The following is a 22,043-nucleotide window of genomic DNA, read 5'->3' as shown; positions in this document are numbered from 1 at the left end:
ATTATTATGTCTCTCGGTCACTTTCTTTTGAGATCTACCTTATGTGGAATTCGATGAGCATCTTTCATGATATCATGGAAGTTTTCTGCCAACAAATCTTCAACAGTTCCCTTTGTATTTTCTGTTAGCCCTCCCTGTTCTGGTACTGAAATCACTCATAGTTATTTCTCTTGATAAAGTCCCACATGATTCTTTGGATTTCTTCATTTAAAATTCTTTTATCTGCTGTCTCTTCAAATATATTAGTCCCAAGAGTTTGATCTTCAATCTCAGTAATTCTGCCTTCCAGTTCTTCAACTGTGCTCTTCTTACTTTCTATTGAGTTTTCTAACTCTGTAATTTTATTGTTAATCTTCTGAATTTCTGATTGCAGTCTCTCTATGGTTTCTTGCAGCTTATTAAATTTTTAATTATGTTCTGGAGTAACCTTTTTAATTTCTTCAGCTGCTTTATCTTTGTGTTCCTTGGCTTGATCTGCATTTTACCTCGTTGGAGAAATCCTTGGGCCCTTCACTGGCTCACCATTCAGCTCCACGACATCCACTCCTGGCCCTGGCCTTTGGGCGGTGCCCCACTGAACTTGTGCTCTGGAGCCATGTTTCTCCACCCATCACTATCATTCTGCCACCAGGGGATATGTGAGTGTGGGAGTCACCATCTATCACTGGCAGCAGCGTCACAAGTCACTAGACTTCCAGGTACCCACAGACCTAGGCTGCCTTCTGCCTCAGGCAAGGTCCCGAATCCTTTGTCCCAGATGCTGACACCTGGCCACTGGCGGACATTTATTTTGATCAACACAGAGGTCTGAGTGAGGGTCAGCAGGCCAGGTAGGTGAAGTGAAGGCCAGGTAGGCGGAACTAAGGCTTCTTTGCCATCACCATGGAGACAGTCCCCCCACCGGAAGAGTGGGCGGAGCTTACGATGGGCCTGGTGACAAGACTCAGCCAGTGGCAGAGATCCAGCCCACCAGGCAGATGACACAGGGCCCTCCATTGTGACCTAGGACACCTAGTGGCCACAGGATTTGAGCACACCCTGGGAAAGGCTACGCAGGCACAAGGGATCCCCTGGTGCGGACTGCTTCAGGGCATTGGCAGAGCAGGCCAGGGTCCGATTTTCCCACTTTCCTCAGGATAACAGTACGCAAGACATCCCCACTCAGCATATCTTGCCTCTCTCTCTGTATGTGTTCATCCTCTGAAATCTCTTCCTTCTCTCCCCGAGTCACTTCACAGCTTGGAGTGCCTGACAGAGTGCCTAGAGATGAAAGAGCAAAGGGGGAAGGCCTCTGGCTCTACTGGTTGCCCATGGGCAGAGAAGATCTGCTAGTCTATCTGGAAGGTCTAGAGAGTAGTGATTGATTGGAGAGCTACCTCACGGGTGGACCCTGGCCGGGTGAATGTTGTTGACATGTGGAAGCCTCTCCGGAGACTACTAATTCCGCTGATGACATTGTATGCAAATACCCGGGTGAGTGCCACGGGCAGAAAATATTGACACATACCTGCCAGAGGCCTATCCTGGGTCTGAAGAGTCCACCCTGGTCTCCAGGGTCTCATCATCTCAGCACACACTTTGCCTGCACACATGGAATCCGCCTCTCTCCATGAATGCCTTCTCCTGCTAGGAAACACAGGATGGCACTCAGCCAAGGGAGAGAACAGGCAAAGTCAACTGAAGCCCCATTTTCAACATTTTGCTTCTGCTGGGCCACAGCCCCCGGTGCCACACTGCATGCACGTCACTTCTCCAAAGACAAGGCCGAAATCTGGACAACCAGGGCCCCAGCAGTCCAGAGTCTAGGGATGGCGGCATACTCTGCGGACGGTGGCACCTCTTTGCCATGTACAGGAGGGAGGCCTGGGCCCTAGACTGGCTCCGCTAGAGCTCCACGACCTCAGCTATTTTCCCTGACCTTTGGCCCCTGCCCTCATGAGTGTGTGATCTCTAGTTACACTTCTCCTCTGACCACTCTGAATCCGTCAATTGCAGATACCTGAGCGTGGACATCAACATCTATTGCTGGCTGCAGTGTCACACGTCACTAGATGTTTAGGCTCAGGCTGACCTTGGCTGTCTTCTGCCCAGGCAAGGAGCCTAATCCTTCAAAGGCAATAAGGACACTTGGTCAGTGGCCGACATCCTTTCTTTCATGCACAGAGTGGTCTAGATGAGGGTAAAGAGGCCAGGTAGGCCAGGTGAAGGCTGAGTGCGGGGCCTAAGGCTTCTTTCCCAATCACCATGGAGACAGCCACCGGAAGGCTGGCCGGAAGTTCTGACAGGGACGGGTCACAAACACTGAGCCAATAGGAGAAGTCCAGCCTAACCGGCCAGTTCCGCAGAGCCCTCCATTGTATGCATGGACACACAATGGCCCCTTGTGTCTTTGGCCACAAAATCGAGGGCACCCAGGGAATAACTTCACAGTAGGCAACCCCTGATGTGGACACTTTCGACACACTGGGACAGCAGGCAGGTACCTCTTTTCCACTTACGCTAGGATATCAGTAGGCAAGGCGCCCTTCCTCAGCATCTATGGCCCCTATCTGGATGTGTTCATTCAGAGAAATCCCTTCATTCTACCCGAGACATATCACAAGTATGGGGGGCCTGAGAGAGAGCCTGGAGATGAAACGGGGGAGGCTTCTGGCTGGACCGCTTCCCCGTGGGTAGACAATAGCAGGTAGTCTCTCTGGAAGTTCTCAGCTTCTGTTGATTGACATGGGCAATACAGTAGGGGCGGACCCTGGCCAGGTGGAGCTTGTGGGCAGATGAAACCTCTCCGGGGACGAATAATTCCGCTGCTGCTTTGTTTGGTGAAAACCTCCCTCCGCCAACTCGGATGGGCAGAGAACATTGCCCCACACCTGCCAGGGGCCTTTCCTGGGACTAAAGATCCCAACCTGGTCTCAACGTCGTCACCCTCTCAGCACACACCTTTCCTGCACACATAATCCTGCCTTTCTCCATCAGTGCCTTATCCTACTAGGAAAAAAGCATGCCGCTCAAAAAGGCCGATGCCAGGGAAATTGAGGAGACACTGCCATTTTCCACATTTTTGCTGTCTACATGTCCCAGCCTCCGGTGCAAGGCTGCGTATGTGGCTGGGCTGCGAAGGCAAGGCCGAAATCCTGGCATCCTGGGCCCCAGCAGTCCAATGGTTTATGGACGTGGGGACACGGATGACCTGTTTTCCACATATAGGAGAAATCCTTGGACCCTTCACTGGCTCTCCATTCAGCTCCACGACATCCACTCCTGGCCCTGGCCTTTGGCCGGTGCCCTACTGAACGTGTGCTCCTGAGCAATGTTTCTCCACCCATCACTATCATTCTGCCACCAGGGGATATGTGAGTGTGGGAGCCACCATCTATCACTGGCAGCAGCGTCACAAGTCACTAGACTTCCAGGTACCCACAGACCTAGGCTGCCTTCTGCCTCAGGCAAGGTCCCGAATCCTTTGTCCCAGATGCTGACACCTGGCCACTGGCGGACATTTATTTTGATCAACACAGAGGTCTGAGTGAGGGTCAGCAGGCCAGGTAGGTGAGGTGAAGGCCAGGTGGGCGGAACTAAGGCTTCTTTGCCATCACCATGGAGACAGTCCCCCCACTGGAAGAGTGGGCGGAGCTTACGATGGGCCTGGTGACAAGACTCAGCCAGTGGCAGAGATCCAGCCCACCAGGCAGATGACACAGGGCCCTCCATTGTGACCTAGGACACCTAGTGGCCACAGGATTTGAGCACACCCTGGGAAAGGCTACGCAGGCACAAGGGAGCCCCTGGTGCGGACTGCTTCAGGGCATTGGCAGAGCAGGCCAGGTACCTCTTTCCCACTTTCCTGAGGATAGCAGTACGCAAGGCATCCCCACTCAGCATCTCTTGTCTCTCTCTGGATGTGTTCATTCTCTGAAATCTCTTCCTTCTCCCCCCCAGGCACTTCACAGCTTGGAGTGCCTGACAGAGTGCCTAGAGATGAAAGAGCAAAGGGGGAAGGCCTCTGGCTCTACTGGTTGCCCATGGGCAGAGAAGATCTGCTAGTCTATCTGGAAGGTCTAGAGAGTAGTGATTGATTGGAGAGCTACATCACGGGTGGACCCTGGCCGGGTGAATGTTGTTGACATGTGGCAGCCTCTCTGGAGACTACTAATTCCGCTGATAACATTGTATGCAAATACCTGGGTGAGTGCCATGGGCAGAAAACATTGACACATACCTGCCAGAGGCCTATCCTGGGTCTGAAGAGTGCACACTGGTCTCCAGCGACTCATCATCTCAGCACACACTTTGCCTGCACACATGGAATCCGCCTCTCTCCACGAATGCCTTCTCCTGCTAGGAAACACAGGATGTCACTCAGCCAAAGGAGAGCACAGGCAAAGTCAACTGAAGCCCGCGTTTTCAAGATTTTGCCCTCTGCTGGGCCACAGCCCCCGGTGCCACACTGCGTGCGCGTCACTTCTCCAAAGACAAGGCCGAAATCTGGACAACCAGGGCCCCAGCAGTCCAGAGTCTGCAGATGGCAGCATATGGATCGCCTCTTTGCCACGTACAGGAGAGAAGCCTGTGCCCTAGACTGGCTCCACTAGAGCTCCACGACCTCAGCTATTTTCCCTGACCTTTGGCCCGTGCCCTCGTGACTGTGTGATCTCTAGTTACACTTCTCCTCCGACCACTCTGAATCCGCCACCTGTGGATACCTGAGCATGGAAATTAACATCTATCACTGTCTGCAGTGTCACAGGTCACTAGGTGTCTAGGCTCAGGCTGACCTTGGCTGTCTTCTGCCCAGGCAACTAGCCTAAGCCTTCAAAGGAAATGAGGAGACGTGGTCACTGGCCGACATCCTTTAACCAACACTGAGTCCCTGGTCAGCATCCTGGAGTCCTGGCAAGAAGAGCCAGGCACCTCCAGGAGCATCTGGAGGAGGAGACAGGGGCTGAAGAAGCTACCACACCTACTGGTGCTGCTATACATGTGGGTGACCTGGCTGCAGAGGTTGCAGGCATGGCCTCAAGGTCAATGGAGAAAGCACCTGAAGACGTGCTAGGACTCTTAGACTGAGAGAAGCAGGATGTCTGGACTGCAAAATATTCACCCTTCAGGGAAGAATTTCATTCAGGCTTCTTAAACCCACCTCACCTGGAAGATCCATCCTCTTTTAGCCTTGTGCCCCTTCCACGCCCCCTCTAGTACAAAGAGAGATGCAGCCCTACAGCACCAGGGTGGAAGAAGCCCCAGGATAGCTGTCCGAAGACATGAGGTCCACTCAAAAGCTTCCCCCGCCAAGGAGAGAAGAGGACAAGACTCATCTGCAGATGAGGTCTCAGGGCCCTGAGAATGAGCATAATGTTTGTAAGGAAAGAGAAATAGGATTTCAGTGGGACATGGAAGTCTGAGAAAGAGCTTCTGCAAAGATAGCTCTAAGGGAGGTGTGATTGTGAAGGTGGGCTGGGCACTGAGTTCTCTGTAGTACAAGGTACCAGAGAGAAGCCAGACTCTGGGGGGAACCTGCCTGCCGGTGAGCAGTGGGCATAAAACCCTAAACCAATGAGAATCGAATCCCTTCCCAGCAGCTTCTGCACAGATCAGTGATGTTTGCTTGGTCTTTCTCTTTTCTGTGGTCTAACCTGATCTGTTCTGAGATCAGAGAGTTGGAATAGAAAAGCCTAACTGAAATGAAATGAGCAAAGAGAAGACAAGGCCTCCTAAATATGGTGAAGACAGAACACAGATAACCAAAGGTGAGGATGGGAAGAAAGAGATTGAGTTCCAAGTCCCATCTACAGTATCCCAGGGCCTGGGAATCCCTAGAAGTGCCAGAGGTGTGTACTCCCTGGGAGATGTGACCCCAAGTGTCAGAGGAAGCCCTACGGAGCAAGGAAGGGAGGGCAGGGCCTCTAGGATGGGCACTTCCATACAGGCTGCCCATGTGAATTTCTCAGAGTGACCGTGACAGATTTTGAGAGGGACAGTTTGAGGCAAAGGAAAGTAAGTTTTCTGAAGAGGGGTGAATTCCACAGTCTCCTGATAATGAAACAGAAATCCCGTCCTGCTCAGAGGTACTGAGTAGGAGGGATTGTGAATTCCCATCCTGCACAGAGTTTGGCTGGGAAGTTCGACTGTCTAAAGACAATGTGGCCAAAGTCTTCTTTATCTTTCAAAGATATATCTTTAACTTCCTGCAAATTAAATCCTGGAAAAAAGCCTAGAATATACAAGTGTGGGTTTTTCAGGAGAGCAACAAGGGGAGAAGGTGATAGTGGCATATCAGAGAAGGAGAACAATAGTCTAAGGGTCCCTGTGTTACTTAATGAATCACACACGGTGTCCAGCATTCTTCCTTACCTGTAGACATGTAAATGCAGTAGATGTTTTAGCAATAACTGAATTAATCCTCACAGAATTCTTTTTGGCCATTTCCAGGCATAGAGACCAGAAGAAGTCATTAGTTCCAAGAGCAAGCAATAATTCGCTGGTCTGAATTTTGTTCAATTTCTTTGTTTGCCCTTCACAGATGGATAAAAGTCTCTGAATCTGGCATTGAAGACAGTGTTTTCTCTATTGTTATGGATTGAATAGTGTCCCCCAAAATGTGTGCCAACCTGGCCAGACCATGATTCCCAGTATTGTGTGGTTGTCCTGCATTTTGTGATCTGATGTGATTACTTATGTGTTGTAAATTCTAACCTCTGTGACGTTAATGAGGCGGAATTAGAGGCAGTTATGTTAATGAGGGAGGACACAATCTACAGGATAAGGGTGAGTCTTGAGTCAGTCTCTTTTGAGATACAAAGAGAAAAGTGAGCAGAAATGAGAGGGACCTCATACCACCAAGGAAGAAGTGCCTGGAGTGGAGCACGTCTTTTTGACCCAGCGTCCACGCGCTGAGAATTTCCTAGGCCAGGGGAAGATGGATGACAAGGACTTTCCCCCAGAGCCACAAAGAGAGAAAGCTTTCTCCTAGAGCTGGTGCCCTGACTTCAAACTTCTTGCTTCTTAAACTGTGAGAGAATAAGTTTCTGTTTGTTAAAGCCATCCACTTGTGGAATCTCTGCTATAGCCACACTAGATAATTAAAAAACACATATATAAAATAGTCAAAAAAAAAAAAGTTTCAAATACACACACATACACGTATGATGTTATTAAACTTTAAAAGGTTTTACATTCTTATAACACATTTAACAACAGAGATTTGTATACAGAGGTTATAATAAGAGCCATCCCCACATAAGTATATTGTACCTGCTCCCCCAAAGTGTCCAGTGTCCAAAGATACATATGTACCCTTTTACACACTTCTTTTTGCCGGGACACATGTAAGTACATTCATTTGTCTGTTTTATGGAAATTAGGTCACATTCTACCCATGTTTTTCTCTGAATCACTCTTCACTTGACAATTTTTCATGGTTCCTCTAAATCAGCAGACATGGAAGAAGCACTCTTTTTGGTTCTTCTTATTTTTAACTCCCACCACTCTTCTGTCAGTTTGTTGTACTGTGGTGGCTTGCATGTTGCTGTGATGTTGGAAGCTATGCCACCGGTATTTCAAATACCACCAGGTTCCCCCATGGTAGACAGGTTTGAGTGGAGCTCTGGATTTAGACAGACTAGGAAAAAGGACCTAGTGATCTATTTCTAAAAACAACTGGCCAGTGAAATCTTACAAATAGTACTGGAACACTGTCTGATTCAATGACAGAGGATAACCCCTTAGGTTGGAAGGCACTCAAAATACGAGTGGCGAAGAGCTACCTCCTCAAAGTAGATCCCACTTTAATGACGTTTCCTGATGGGGCACAACTCATAATGAGAAGAAACTGATGCAAATATCCTTTAATAATCAGAATGTGGAATGAAGGAAGTATGAATCTAGGGAAATTGGAAGTCATCAAAAATGAAATGGAATGCATAAAGGTCAGTAATCCTAGGCATTAGTGAGCTGAAATAGCTTGGTTTTGGACATTTTAAACTAGACAATGATATGTTCTACTATGCCAGGATTCAGATACTGAAGAGAACGGCATCATATTCATCGATAAAAAGAACATTTTAAGATCTTTTCTGAAGTACAACACTACGAGCAATAGGATAATATCCACAGGCCTACCAGGAAGACCAGTTAATAAGACTATTATTCAAATTTACACACAAATCATGAATGTGAAAGATGAAGAAGTTGAAGGTTTTTACCAAGTTCCGCAGTTTGAAACTGATCAAACGTGATGCATTCATCAATCAAGATGTACTGATAATTGCGAAGTTGAAAACAAAGCAGACAAATCAGCAGTTGGAAAATAAGGTATTGATGATAGAAATGACACTGAAGCTTACATGACAGAATTTGGCAAGACCAATGACTTATTCATTGCACATACCTTTCATCAGGAACATAAATGGTGACTATACTCGTGAGCTATTCCAGGCAGAATAGATAGGAATCAAATTTGTGGAAGGTGATGATGGAGAAGGTCAATATCATGAGTCAGAATCAGGCCAGGGGCTGACTGCAGAACAGATGATCAGTTGCTCATATTCACGTTCAAGTTGAAGCTGAAGAAAATTAAAACAAGTCCATGAGTCAAAGTATGCCCTTGAGTATATCAAACCTGAATTTAGAGACCATCTCAAGAATAGATTTGATGCACTGCACACTAATGATCGAAGACCAGATTAGTTGTGGGATGATAGCAAGGACATCATATATGAAAAAAACAAAAAGTCATTAGAAAGACAGGAAAGAAAGCAAAGACCAAAGAGGATGTCACAAGAGACTCTGAATCTTGCTCTTGAATGCACAGTAGCTAAAGAGAATGGAAGGAAAAATAAAGTAAAAGAGCTCAATAGAATACCTGAAAGGGAAGCTGGAGAAGACAAAGTATGATAATAATAATGTGAACAGATCTGGAGTTAGAAAACCAAAAGGGAAGAAAACACCTGGCATTTCTCAAGCTGAAAGAACTGAAGGAAATATTCAAGCCTCTAGGTGCAATACTGAAGGATTCTATGGGCAAAATATCGAACAACACAGGAAACATCAAAAGAAGACGGAAGGAATACACAGACTCAATACACCAAAAAGAATTGGTCGACGTTCAACCATATCAGGAGGTAGCATTGGATCAAGAGCTGATGGTACTGAAGGAAGAACTCCAAGCTGCACTGAAGGCATTGGCAAAAAACACGGCTCCAGGAACTGATGGAGTACCAAATGAGATGTTTCAACACATGGACGCAGTGCTGGAGGCGCTCACTTGACTATTCCAATATATTTGGAAGACAGCTACCTGACCAAATGACTGAAAGAGATCTATATGTGTACTCATCCCAAAGAGAGGTGGTCCAACGCAATGCGGAAATTATCGAGCAATGTCATTAACATCACACGCAAGAAAAATTTTGCTGAATATAATTTAAAAACAGTTGCAGCAGTACACAGACAGGGAACTACCAAAAATTCAAGCTGGATTCAGAGGAAGACGTAAAACATGGGATATCATTTCTGATGTCTGATGGATCTTGGCTGAAAGTAGAGAATATCAGTAAGATGTTTACCTATTTTTGTTTCCTATTTTTTTTATACAAGCACACTCAACTGTGTGGCTCATGACAAATTATGGATAGCTTAGCAAAGAATGGGAATTCCAGAGCACTTAACTGTATTCATGCGGAACATCTACGTAGACCAAGAGGCAGTCATTTGAGTAGGGCAAGGAGATACTGTGTGGTTTAAAATCAGAAAGTTATGTGTCATGGTGGTATCTTTCACCATACTTACTCAATCTGTATGCTGAGCAAACATTCTCAGAAGCTGGTCTCGAAGAAGAAGAACATGGCATTAGTTTTGGAGAAAGATTCACTAACAACCTATGATATGCAGCTGATACGACCCTGCTTGCTGAAAGTAAAGAGGACTTGAAGCAGTTACTGATGAAGAGCAACCACTACAGCCTTCAGTATGGATTACACCTCAACATAAAGAAAACAAAAATTCTCACAACTGGACCAGTAAGCAACACCATGATAAACAGAGAAAATACTGAAGTCATCAAGCATTTCATTTAACTTGAATCCATAATCAATGCCCACAGAAGCAGCAGTCAAGAATTCAAACAATGTATTGCATTGGGCAAATCTGTTGCAAAAGACCTCCTTAAAGTGTTGAGAAAGAAAGATGTCACTTTGAGGACTAAGGTGTGCCTGAGCAAAGCCATGATATTTTCTATCACCTCACATGCTTGAGCAAGTTAGACAATGAATACGGAAAACCGAAGAACTGATTCATTTAAAATATGGTGTTGGCAAAGAATACTGAATATACCACGGACTGCCAGAAGAATAAACAAAACCATCTTGGAAGAAGTACACCAAGAATGCACCTTAGAAGCAAGGATGGCGAGACTTCGTCTCACGTGTCTTGGACATATTTTCAGGAAGGACCTGTCCCAGGAGAGGCTCATCATGCTTGGAAAAGCTGAGGGTCAGAAAAAAAGAGGAAGGCGCTCAACAACATGAACTGACACAATGGCTGCAAGAATGGGCTCAAACATAGCAAATGATTGTGAGGATGGTTCAGGATCAGGCGGTGTTTCATTCTGTTTTACACAGGATCGATGGCATCTAACAGCCACAACTAACATATGTATGCATATATATATGTATGTGTGTGTGCATGTGTGTGTGTGTGTATATATATATATACGCATTGCCATCGAGTCGGTTCCAACTCATAGTGACCCTACAGGACAAAGTAGAACTGCCCCACAGAGTTCCCAAGGAGCGCCTGGTGGATTCGAACTGCTAACCTTTTGGTTAGCAGCTATAGCTATTAACCATTATGCGACTAGGGTTTCCATATATATATATTCTCTTCACTAGTTTTGCACCTCGAGAGATCCCAGGCTAAGACATTTGGTACCTACTGTGGTTCTAGAGGAACCAAATCTTAAGGATGAGTTTTCTGAATTGATTCTCAAGTCTGGCTAGTCTTAAAGCACTGATGACTGTCTCCAGTAGTAAACAGGCTATTGCTAATCCATGGTGGGAGGTGACAATAGAAATATGCAAAATACTACTACCACTGGATCAAATATTTGTGAGAGACAAGGCTCTGTCTGATTACATATTTGATACTTTTCTATAATTTTGTCAGAATAAGAATAATAAGGAAGCTGCTTGGTTGGTCCTGCTTTTGCTAGCCACACTGGTGAATGAAAGAAATGGACTCAAAGCTCAAGCACCACATACAAGATCTGAAAGACGCCACTTGTGCCCAGAAAGAAAACCATATTTCTTATAGTAACAAGGCTAATGCTGCCAAAAATAAACTCAGATTCTTATCATAAGAGTGACTGAATTAAAGCGCCAGTTGAATATCCAACCTCAAATGGTGTCTGAAGTTAGAGTGAGGGCACTGATTGGGAGGAAATGGGATCCTGAAACTCGGGATGAGGACATATGGGCAGACAGTCAGGAAGCGGGGGACAATGAACCTCCAATTTCTGTTGAATCGCTCTTCCTAACAGAACCAGACCTCTTACTCCCATCTGAAGAGATTCTCTAACTTTGCCGGCTAAGCCACCCTTCCCAGTAAAACAATTATCCCTTCCACCTCCATCTGATGAGATTGCCCCAGCTGTGCCTGAAGTGTCTTGTTTGTCTCCTGGGGTGGTGTCTGGGGCATTGCCTGGGGCATCACCTTAGGCAGATGCCTTATAAGACACGGCTGAACATCCCACTGCCACTGCCCATTTTTGCTTCTAGACCTATACCTAGGCTTCAGTCCCAACAAGCCCCAAAAGGTGAACTATAAAGTGTGACCCAGGAGAAGGTATGCTAAACTCCAAAAGAACTGCTTGATTTTTCTAATATATACATACAGAAACCTGGTGAATATGTGTGGGAATGGCTACTATGGGTGTGGGATAATGGTGCAAGCAACATAAAGGTGGATTAGTCTGAGTTTATTGATATAGACCCAGGAAGCATAGATTCTTCATTCAGTGTTTCAGCTTCAGAGGTTAGAAAAGGATCTCATAGTTTATTTGGTTGGTTTACTGAAGCATGGATTAAGTGCTGGCCTACAATAAATCAAGTGGAAATGGCAGATCTGCCATTGTATAATGTAGGAGAAGGTAACCAAAGGCTGAGGGAAATTGGCAGGTTAGAATGGATTTATTAGGCTGGACCCACAGACCCACTCACGGACTGCCCAGAGGGCTCTCTTTTTACCATAGCGGTGAGGTACAAATTTGTGCAGCAAGCCCCAGCATTATTGAAGACTTCTGTGGTTGCTATTTTATGTCAGTAAGAGTCCACAGTGAGAACTGCCCTAACTGAATTAAGACACCTGACTACAATGCAGTTGACTGGACCCCATGGTGGTAGCAGCCAAGTGGCAGCACTCAATCAACAAAGACAAGGTGGGTGTGGTTACCATAACAGACAGTAGAGTCAAAGCAGTAATCAGAATAGTCTGCTCGCATGGATTTATGGCAGTGGCTACTTAGTCATAGTGTCCCTGGGAGTGAAAGAGCTGGGAAATGTACATCTCCTGGTACCTAGTGTCTTAGATATCTAGTGCTCCTGTAACAGAAATACCACAAACGGATGACTTTAACAAAGAAAATTATTCCCTCACAGTCCAGGAGGCTCTGTAAGTCCAAATTCAGGGTGCCAATTCCAGGGGAAGACTTTTTCTCTCTGTCACTCCTAGGGGAAGGTCTTTGTCACCAATCTTCCCCTGGACAAGAAGGTTCTCAGCACAGGGATCCTAGGTCCAAAGGATGCACTGCTCCTGACACTTCTTTCTTGGTGGTACTGAGGTCCCCCTGTCTCTCTGCTCTTTTCTCTTTTATATCTCAAAAGAGATTGACTTAAAACACAACTTAATCTTGTAGATTGAGCCCTGCCTCCTTAACATAACTGCTTCAAATCTTCGCTCATTAACATCATAGAGGTAGGATTTACAATACATTGGAAAATCACACCAGCTGACAAAATGGTGGATAATCGCACAATACTGGGAAGCATGGCCTAGTCAAGCTGATATATACATTTTGGGAAGACAGAGTTTAATCCGTAACACCTAGTATGCAGCTAGCGACCTGTTAATGCCTTTTTCTCCATACCTGTTTGGAAGTATCACCAGAAACAGTGTGCCTTCTCTCTGACCTAAGTATATAAGGACGAAATAATATAGAGGAATCTCTGTTACATTTTCTCCATCTTACCGTTATTTGGCCTCATAGGCAGACCCAGTCACTTAATTGCACAGCAGAATGAAGAGATTAAAGTCCCAACATTCTTGCCAGTGGACCAGGAAGGTAGCTGCTCAGACATCAGAGAGCCTCAGAGAGACAGAGACCAGGCGGCTCAAGAGAGGGATACCATAAAGTTGTTTTTCATACCCCCCTCCACTCCCATAGTTGCATATGCTTTGCTCTGACCCCAAGAAGTAGATCAATCCTTTGAGAACTGCATTATGGGTTAGAACACCAGCAAGGTCCCAGACTGAGTGACACTCCCATAGATTACATCCAAATATCACTGCAAAGTCTTCAAAATCTGAACTGACATCTGAGCCACAGCACACAGAAGTTGGGAAAGAACCTGCAGCCTGAACATAACTGGGTCAAGTGATTCCTAAAACAAACAACATCGACATTTTCTGTAAGATTGAAGTAAGACATAGTCTTGGAATCATAGACAAAAACTTTAAAAAGCTACTTTAACCACGCTCAAAGAAGTAACAGGCACACCTTAGAAAAATAGAAAAATACATAGAAACCATTCACAAATTAAAATTTTAGACAGGAAAAATAGAGATAAAAAATTCACTTGATCAGCGGAATGCTGTTGACAGACAAAAGGATCAATGAGACGAAAATAGTTCAACTGAAAATATCCAATCTGAAAGCAGAGAACAAATATTGAAAAAAAAATGAACAGAGCCTCAAAAAAATCCAAAAATATCTAACATTTATTTATTGGAATTCCATAAGGTGTAGAGAAAATATGTGGTGTAGAAAAAAGTATCTGAAGAAATACTGGCTCAACACTTTCCCAACTTGTTGAAAGACATAAACTTACAGATTCAAGAAGCTATGCAAACTCCAACAAGTTAAACTCACATAATTTTACGCCCAAATGCCTCACTGTCAATTGCGGAATAACAAGGACCAAGAAAATATCTTCAAAGAAGCTAGAGAGAAAACAACTCATTTCACACAGGAAAAACAATTGGAATGACTCTGTATTCATCATCAGAAGCCATGGAGGCCAAAAGGCTGTGAAAACAACATTTTTTCAACACTGAAAGAAAAGAAACATTAACCCAGTGTTCTATAGGCTGTTATTTCCTTCATGAGTAAAGGAAAAATATTGACATTCTCAGGTGAAGGACGCTTAAGAGAATTCATCGCCACCAGACTTGTTCTAAATGAAACACTAAAGGAAGTTCTTCAGGTGGCAGGCTTGGAATTTCAGGAATTATGGAAAGCAACAAAGTCGAAAGTACCTTCTGAAGTTCGCCGTTCAGCCAAAGATTAGACAGGTCTATAAAACAAACAATAACACACGTGAAGAAAGTGTTTCTTAGTTCAATCGTGTGTATGAGACCAAAAGTGCAAAACCTGCCCAAAAGCACAGAAAAGAGGGCAGGATGGAACAGGAATCATGGCAGATGGAAACGGGGAACTGGAGCATAGGAGAGAATACTGACACATCATGAATATTGCCACCAATGTCACAAAACAATTGTGTATAAATGGCTGAACAAGAAAGTAATTTGCTCTGTAAAGTTTCAAATAAAGCAAAATAAAAATTTTTAAAAAGTGGTAGGTATCTGGGTAAACATATTATGCCAACCCTGCTGTCACTGCACAACATGGTGCAGGACTCCCCTCTTTGCAAAGACTTTCTAGCCTATTGGAAACACTTTGGAATATACTCTTGGTGGCAAATTAGTATTAGAGAATGGGATTAATTTTGAAAATATGAGATGTCTGTACTCATGTCTGGTGAATAAACTGGATAATAACATTTTCAGAGCGAAATGAGATGTTCTAACAGAAAAATAGGCCTGAATTCCCACGTGGGCCATGAGCCTACTCTGAAGGCCTTTCCCACAGAGGCATTTCAGGCACTTCTAGAGCAGCAGGAGCACTGGGGAATGCATGTATCAACCTCCCCCAGGGTCTTCTCTGAGGGGTGAGTACCTGCTTTAGTACTAAGCTTAGTGGTTCATAAATAGTCATTCTGCATAAGGTCTTCAGGTTCAAGTCTGTAATCCAGCTGGGATTCTGTGTGTGTTGCATCTCTGCATCAAAAGAACATGCTTCTAGAAGCAGAATGCCAAGAGAGAGGTGGTTGGGCAGTTGGGGGTGGGGGGTGCTGCGCAGACAGGGGCGCCCAAGGGAGGCACAATATAGTCATTCTGCAGCAGGTCTAGTCATTCTGCATAAGAATTAGAATGCTTCTGTCAATGCATAATAGTTTACATGCAGGACATAAACAAAGTGACTGAAGGACAAAGTCGAATAGTAAACCAAGCCACTCCCTGTCAATCCTTACCTGAGAGGGTCTTCATGAAGACTTCCGGGGATGGAGAAGGACACAGTAAACGCTGATTTATTTTACCTCTTCCTTCCTCAAGAAACAGGAACTGGTGTTAAGATGTCAGGTGTCAAGCCCCAAACTCCTCTTCTGGTCTGTATTTAAGCTGTATAATAAAACTGGGAATCAGGCAATCAGCCGTGAGCAGACAGACCCAGAGTATTCCCAGTGCCCCACATCTTTGAGCTCCACTGAGATCCTGTTCTTAGTCACTACATTAGCAGAGGAGCTGAAAGACTGAAATTCCGTGTTTTAAGGCAACCTGGACTTCAAACAGTCACTTATTGCTAAAGTCGTATTTCTCTGTGTTAATTTATGATCCTTAACTCAAATCCGGAGTTTGGAGCTCATTTTGATAGCTCCTCATTAGTCTTCATAGACTAGAGTCTGCTCACAGTCAGTGATGACAATGGAGGAAACAAAGTCCCTAGCCCAGAGAAGGGACTGCTCCCCATATTTGGGGAAATGCCCCTGGGAAGCATCGGCGAGGTACACTTTGGCCTCTGTGCTTTGCCTTCTGCTCCTGGAATTGCACCCTGGGGGCCTCCATATGCAGACCCAGAGTCCGTAGGTGACCACAACTCCCCCCTTCTGGGTCATCGTCCGGACACACATTGCGATATGCTTCCTGCCCTCCTTTCCAGCATAAGCGCTGTGATCACAAGTGGCAGAACCAGTTTTCAGGTCCAGACCCTAGACCTTGCCCTCCTTGGCCTTAGGCTTCCCCTAGTCCTGGTGGAACCTGCAAGCCTGGCAGATGTGAGGTTAGCACCCGGCTAGGTGGGCTTGGGCCTGTCTCAAAAGGCTCATGGCGCACGCAGTTTCCTCCTCCTTGGAGCCTGCGGGCTTGCGGTGGGCAGCCCGGCATCTCGTGCCTCCCTCGGGTGCTGTCTCTGAGCAGCAGCTCCCCTCCCCCTACCCCACCAACCACCCAACAGTCGCACTGCCTGCTTTCTGCTTCTAGAAGCGTGTTCTTTTGATGCACACATGCAGCACACACAGAAGCTCAGCTGGATTACAGACTTGAACCTGAAACTCACAACTTTAAAACTACTAGACTGGGGAGGTGGGTTTTGGCAGTGAAAAAAGGAAAAAAAAATAAGAAAAAGAACAATTACAAAAAAAGTATTAGAAGACTGTATCCTCACATTATGGACTCAAGAAGGCTGCGGATAAACAACTGCGTAGATAGCATACTGTTGTCTCTTTGCAAATAAGTCTTAAATGAGGGAATTTGGTACCAGGAAGAGTTGCAGAGCCTGACTTTGGGGAAATCTGGGATTGATGAATTGCCTTGCATGAGGCTACAAGCCCTGATAATCAATATTTGAAGATGAGATTCGAGCAACCTAGAACATGCATCAGAATTTTTTCTAAGTAAATTAGCACCAGAAGATGCCTTTAACCACTAAATAAAATGGGTCAGTACTTCAAGATCTCCCTACAAAGAAAATGGCAGACCTAGATCGTTTCCAGTCAGGTTCCAGCAAACATGCAAGAAACAGTAACTTTAATCTTGTACATAGTCAACAGAGATTAGAAAACCATGAGATACTCCCCTAACTTGATCCTTAAGGCTAGTTTAAAAATGATAACAAATTAGAGAAGGATGGTAGAGAAGAGTTAGAGGACAAGCACACTCAGTAACTGAGATGCAAAACCCTACGTAAGATGCCAGCAAAGGAAATCCAGCAAAGTATAAACCACGTAACATGCCATGATCAAGGCGGTTTATTGTAGGCATATAAATTTGAGTGAACGTTAAAGATTTAGTAATTTCATTCACCACATGCATAGGTGAAAGAAGAGAAGACATATGCTCACCTCAAGAGATGGGGGCAAAGCAGGTTGATAAAATCCAATCACACGGAGAGATAAGGACTAGGAGCAAATATGGAACAGAAAAGGAGTTCCCAAACGTAGAAAACTACAACTAGCATGATAGTTCATGGTGACGTGTGGGACATTCTCTTTAAAATTAATAAACAATAAAATAAGGGTGCTTCTATCATTACTTTTATTAAACATTGAACACTGGAAGTGTAAGCTAGTACAAAAAGAGAAAAAGTATAACTGCTATTCATAGATTATAGGACTGTCTCCATTGAAAACTGTAGAAAATACTGGAATTAATAGTAATCATAAATAAAAAATAAATTGAAATTTCAATGCATCACCATCGAGCTGACTCTGTCATAGCTCTTAGGTGAAAGCAAAGGACACTGATAGGGAAAGAGCAGGTTCGGGTGGGTTAGACCAAGGAGGGAAGAAAATTATTCTGCACTGGGCTGAACTTATAAGAACGGGTATGTGTGTTAGTTACCTAGTCCCTCCATAACAAAAAATAACACAACTGGATGGCTTTAAAGAACAGAAATTTATTTTCTCACAGTTTAGCAGGTAGTCGTTCGAATTCAGGGCATGGCTGTAGTGGGAGGTCCTTCCTTGTCTACCTCAGCTTCTAGTAGATGCCAGCAATCATTTGTGTTCCTGGCCTTCTAGAAGCATCTGTCTTCTTTGTCTGTCTTCCTTTTCATCTGTTTGTGTCTGTGTGTATTCTGCTCCTTTTATAACTAAGAGGAGTTAGGCTTAGGACCCACCCTACATTGGTATGACCTCATTCACATAATAAAAGCAGGCCCCCCCTTTCCTAACAAGGTCAGATTTACAGGTACAGGGGTTAGGATTTCCACATACATTGTGGAGGGACACAATTCAATCCCTAACAGTCGATTTACCAGATATTCTGGATTGAGAGTACTCGCATGAACAGCTGAGAGTGGTTCCAATTCTTTGCTACATTCGTTGGCTGAAACTTGTCTCAATGGTCACCCATAGGAATGCTGGAGCAATTTATTGTGTAGGACATAGCCAACCATTCCTAATCACGTCCATTGTGTGGAAAAACACACACTCCCATCACCGAAGCCTTGAGAAATTCATCGATAAGGACAGAATGGTGGTTGGAACCAAGAATTGTTTCATAGCCTAGATAACATGGTGTAGCTGTTAGATATTCACACGGAAATGTCAGGTAATAAAACTTCACCCCACATGGGGATGTCAAGGATAATACCAACAGCTAATGTTCATTGAGTACCTACACTGGTGCCAGGCACTCCCGTGCTTTTTCTTTCATGTTTGCTTTTCGTGATGGCCATATGAGGAATGTATCATTATAATGCATAAAGAGGTCAATACAGAGAGTTAGGCTGACATTTGAATATATGACTCTGGACCCAGGAGGAGTTTGAATGGATGGAGGTATAAACCTCAGGTCCTTAGCTACAAATAGACAGCAGTGAACTCACTGAGGCATCCTAGAGGGAGGGTGTCAGTAGAGAGAGGAGCAGGCACCAAGCCCAAGGGTACTCTGGTGTCTAGAAGCCTGCCAGGTGAACAGCAGCCAACAAGCCTCTCTGAAGTCCAGTGTGGTGCCTGGAGGGTTGTCTGTCCTTGCTCTCAGCTGCATTTCCCCAGTGCTCCTCCCCCCTGCACTGGGTTGTCCCCTTCATGACGACAGGGACAGTGTGTACCTTTCACCACTGTATCTGCATAACATAGACTATTTCTGGCCCGTGGAATATACTGACTGAATGAAAAATAAACAAACGATAAGGACGTAAAATGCTTCGTAGTTGATACCTTGGAATACATTAAGGGGCTTCATGAGTAAGAGGGAGAAAAACTGATCAGGGCTGCTTCTGAGACCATCTCTTAGGCGTAAAGAGTGTTAAACAATAATTAAACAAAGAGATTTAATGGCAGAGATGTATGTTAAAAAGATGTAAGTATACGTTGAAGATTACTAGAAACATGCACATTCATTATTGCAACTATAGTCAGATCGTTAAAAAACATATACTACATGCACACAGAATATTATAAAGTAATTTAATGCCCTCATTAAAAAAAAACAAAAAAAAATTATCATGAGAAAAGACTAATGATGAATGAAAATATCAGGATATAATAGCCGTGTTAATACACATAAATGTGTGTGCTAATACCCACATAAAACCAGTTGCCACTGAGTCAGTTCTGATCCATGAGGACACCAGTGTGCCAGAGTAGAACTGTACTCCATAGGGGTTTCAGTGGCTGAGTTTTCGGAAGTAGACTGCCAGACCTCTCTTTCATAGCAATTCTGGGTGGACCTGAACTCCAACTTTCTGTCAGCAGCTCAAGATATTAACCATTTGCATCAACCAGAGACTCTAATACATATACATGCAAATGTAAGTAAGATAACAGACATATCGGAACGTTAATAATTTATTCTATGCATTACGTATGTTTTCTTGTTATTTATTGCATACTTTCCCATTGCTTCCAAGTTTTTGAGGAATAGAATGTACTTCTGGAAAAATTCATGAGAGATTTTTAAGTAATGAAATAATTAACAGAGACAGAATGAGTAAATCTGTGGCAAGGCATCCCATGAACCCAAGATTACAGTAACACTGGTATGAAAAGCAGAATTGTGGAGTCTTGAAGCTCAGTGGTCCCATGCATGCATCAGGAAAGAGGGAAGAGCAAATAAACAAGGAGAAAATACAGTGAGCCAGAGGAGTGGGAGCCCTCTGTTGTGGGCACAGTTTTCTCATGAAACTTTAGATGGACACAATGGATGGGATTATCCACTTCCATCACACAAACATTTTTATTACCCTTGATTTTAACGGAACTATGTTATAAAAACAAATGATAAAATAAAGTATAATAAAAGAATAAATCTCATCAGTGGACTACTATCATTTTCCCCAGCCACTGAGGAGGGAAGGAGACACACACGGGAAAGAAGATGGAGCAGTGTGAAGAATCATGCTTAGTGAGGAGGGGAGTGTTTCTGAGACAGGCCTTAGCTGCTACCACCTAGGGAAGTAGGCAGCTGTGCACAACCAACTGGAAGAAATGGCACATTATTTCTGAGACCTACTCCAGCTCATAACAAATTATGGATAACATGGGGAAGAATGAGATTTCCAGGACACTTAATTGTTCTCATGAGAAACCTGTACATAGAAAAAGAGGCAGTCATCTAAACAGAACAAGGAATACTGCATGGTTTAAAGTCAAGAAAGGTGTGCATCACCGTTATATCCTTTCACCATACCTATTCAACCTGTATGCTGAGCAAATAATCCGAGAAGCTGGACTGTCTGAAGAAGAATAAGGCGTCAGGATTGGAGGAAGACTGATTAATAACCTGAGATATGCAGGTGATACAATCTTGCTTGCTGAAAGTGAAGAGGCCTTAAAGCATTTACTGCTGAAGATCAAAGACTGCAGACTGACAGCCTAACAACTGGACCAATAAGCAACATCATGACAACGGAGAAAATGTTGACATCATTAAGGGCTTCATTTTACTTGGATCCACAATAAACACCCATGGAAGCAGCAGTCAAGAAATCAAACGACACATTGCATTGGACAAATCTGCTGCCAGAGACCTCTTTAAAGTGTTCAAACGCACAGATGTCACCTTGAAAACTAATGTGTGCCTGACTCAAGCCATGGTATTTTCAGTCACCTCATACGCACACAAAAGGTGGGCAATGAATAAGGAAGACCAAAGAAAAATTGAAGGCACTGAATTACGGTGTTTGCAAAGAATATTGAATATACCACGGACTGCCAAAAGAATGAACAAATCTGTCTTGAAAGAAGTACAGCCAGAATATTCCTTAGAAGCAAGAATGGCGAGGCTTCATCTCACATATTTTGGACATGTTGTCAGGAGAGATCAGTCCCTGGAGAAGAAAGTCATACTTGGTAACAAGTGGCCACAACAATCGGCTCAAACATAACAACGACTGTGAAGGCGACAATAGGTAGTTTAACATACATTTTGACCCATATGAATTAAAATTTAAATAATTATTTCATGCCTTTTTGTAGCGGTTTCAGAATATACAATTAAAATAAATGTAAACAATTAATAGAAAAAATCTCTGAAAATAAAATTTAATTTTTTTAAGTCACTGCTCCATAGCCCAAATCTAAATGGCTTGATATAAAGCACTGGTCTTTGTGATTCACAAAAAGGAGGTGCCAATTCCTGAACAAGAACTGAAGTGACAGGAGAAACTCCCCATGCTGTTAGAGCCCTGAGTATGGGCCCTAATCCAATAATCTGTCCTCATTAATTCCTTTTCATTTCATCTCTATGAAAGGGGAGGGAGAAGGTGAGAGAGGGTTACATGTGCCTATTCTGTTCTTTAGCATCTAGTTCACTGCCAGGAACAAGTATTCATAAGAGTCTACAAAACATTAAAGTACAAATAAGGAGGAAAACCTCCTAGTATATATATGTATTAGGTGGCACAAAGAGTTAAGTGCTCAGCTACTTACTGAAAGGTTGGCAGTTTAAATCCACTCAGTTGCCTTGGAAGAAAGGCCTGGCAATAAACCTCC

At 44.1% G+C, this 22,043-nt stretch overlaps 1 long non-coding RNA gene across 2 annotated transcripts; it reads right to left on the bottom strand.

Moving 5' to 3' along the window:
* Positions 1-620: 620 nt before the first annotated feature.
* LOC135229113 (uncharacterized) lies at positions 621-21,854 on the bottom strand. 2 transcript variants are annotated; one of them, XR_010319903.1, is made up of 4 exons: positions 15,582-21,854; positions 8,387-8,561; positions 4,220-4,338; positions 621-1,626 (listed from the first exon to the last, which is right to left on the bottom strand). It is a non-coding gene; the product is annotated as an uncharacterized LOC135229113 (long non-coding RNA). The 2 variants fall into 2 exon arrangements; XR_010319902.1 differs by lacking the exon at positions 621-1,626 and having other exon boundaries at positions 3,494-4,338; positions 15,582-21,850.
* Between the last annotated feature and the right edge of the window lie 189 nt (positions 21,855-22,043).

The sequence above is a fragment of the Loxodonta africana genome, assembly GCF_030014295.1.
Source record: "Loxodonta africana isolate mLoxAfr1 chromosome 26 unlocalized genomic scaffold, mLoxAfr1.hap2 SUPER_26_unloc_2, whole genome shotgun sequence".
In the NCBI taxonomy this organism is placed as follows: Eukaryota; Metazoa; Chordata; class Mammalia; order Proboscidea; family Elephantidae; genus Loxodonta; species Loxodonta africana.
The sequence above is the reverse complement of the archived record's forward strand: the minus strand, read 5'-3'. Positions and strand labels throughout refer to the sequence as shown.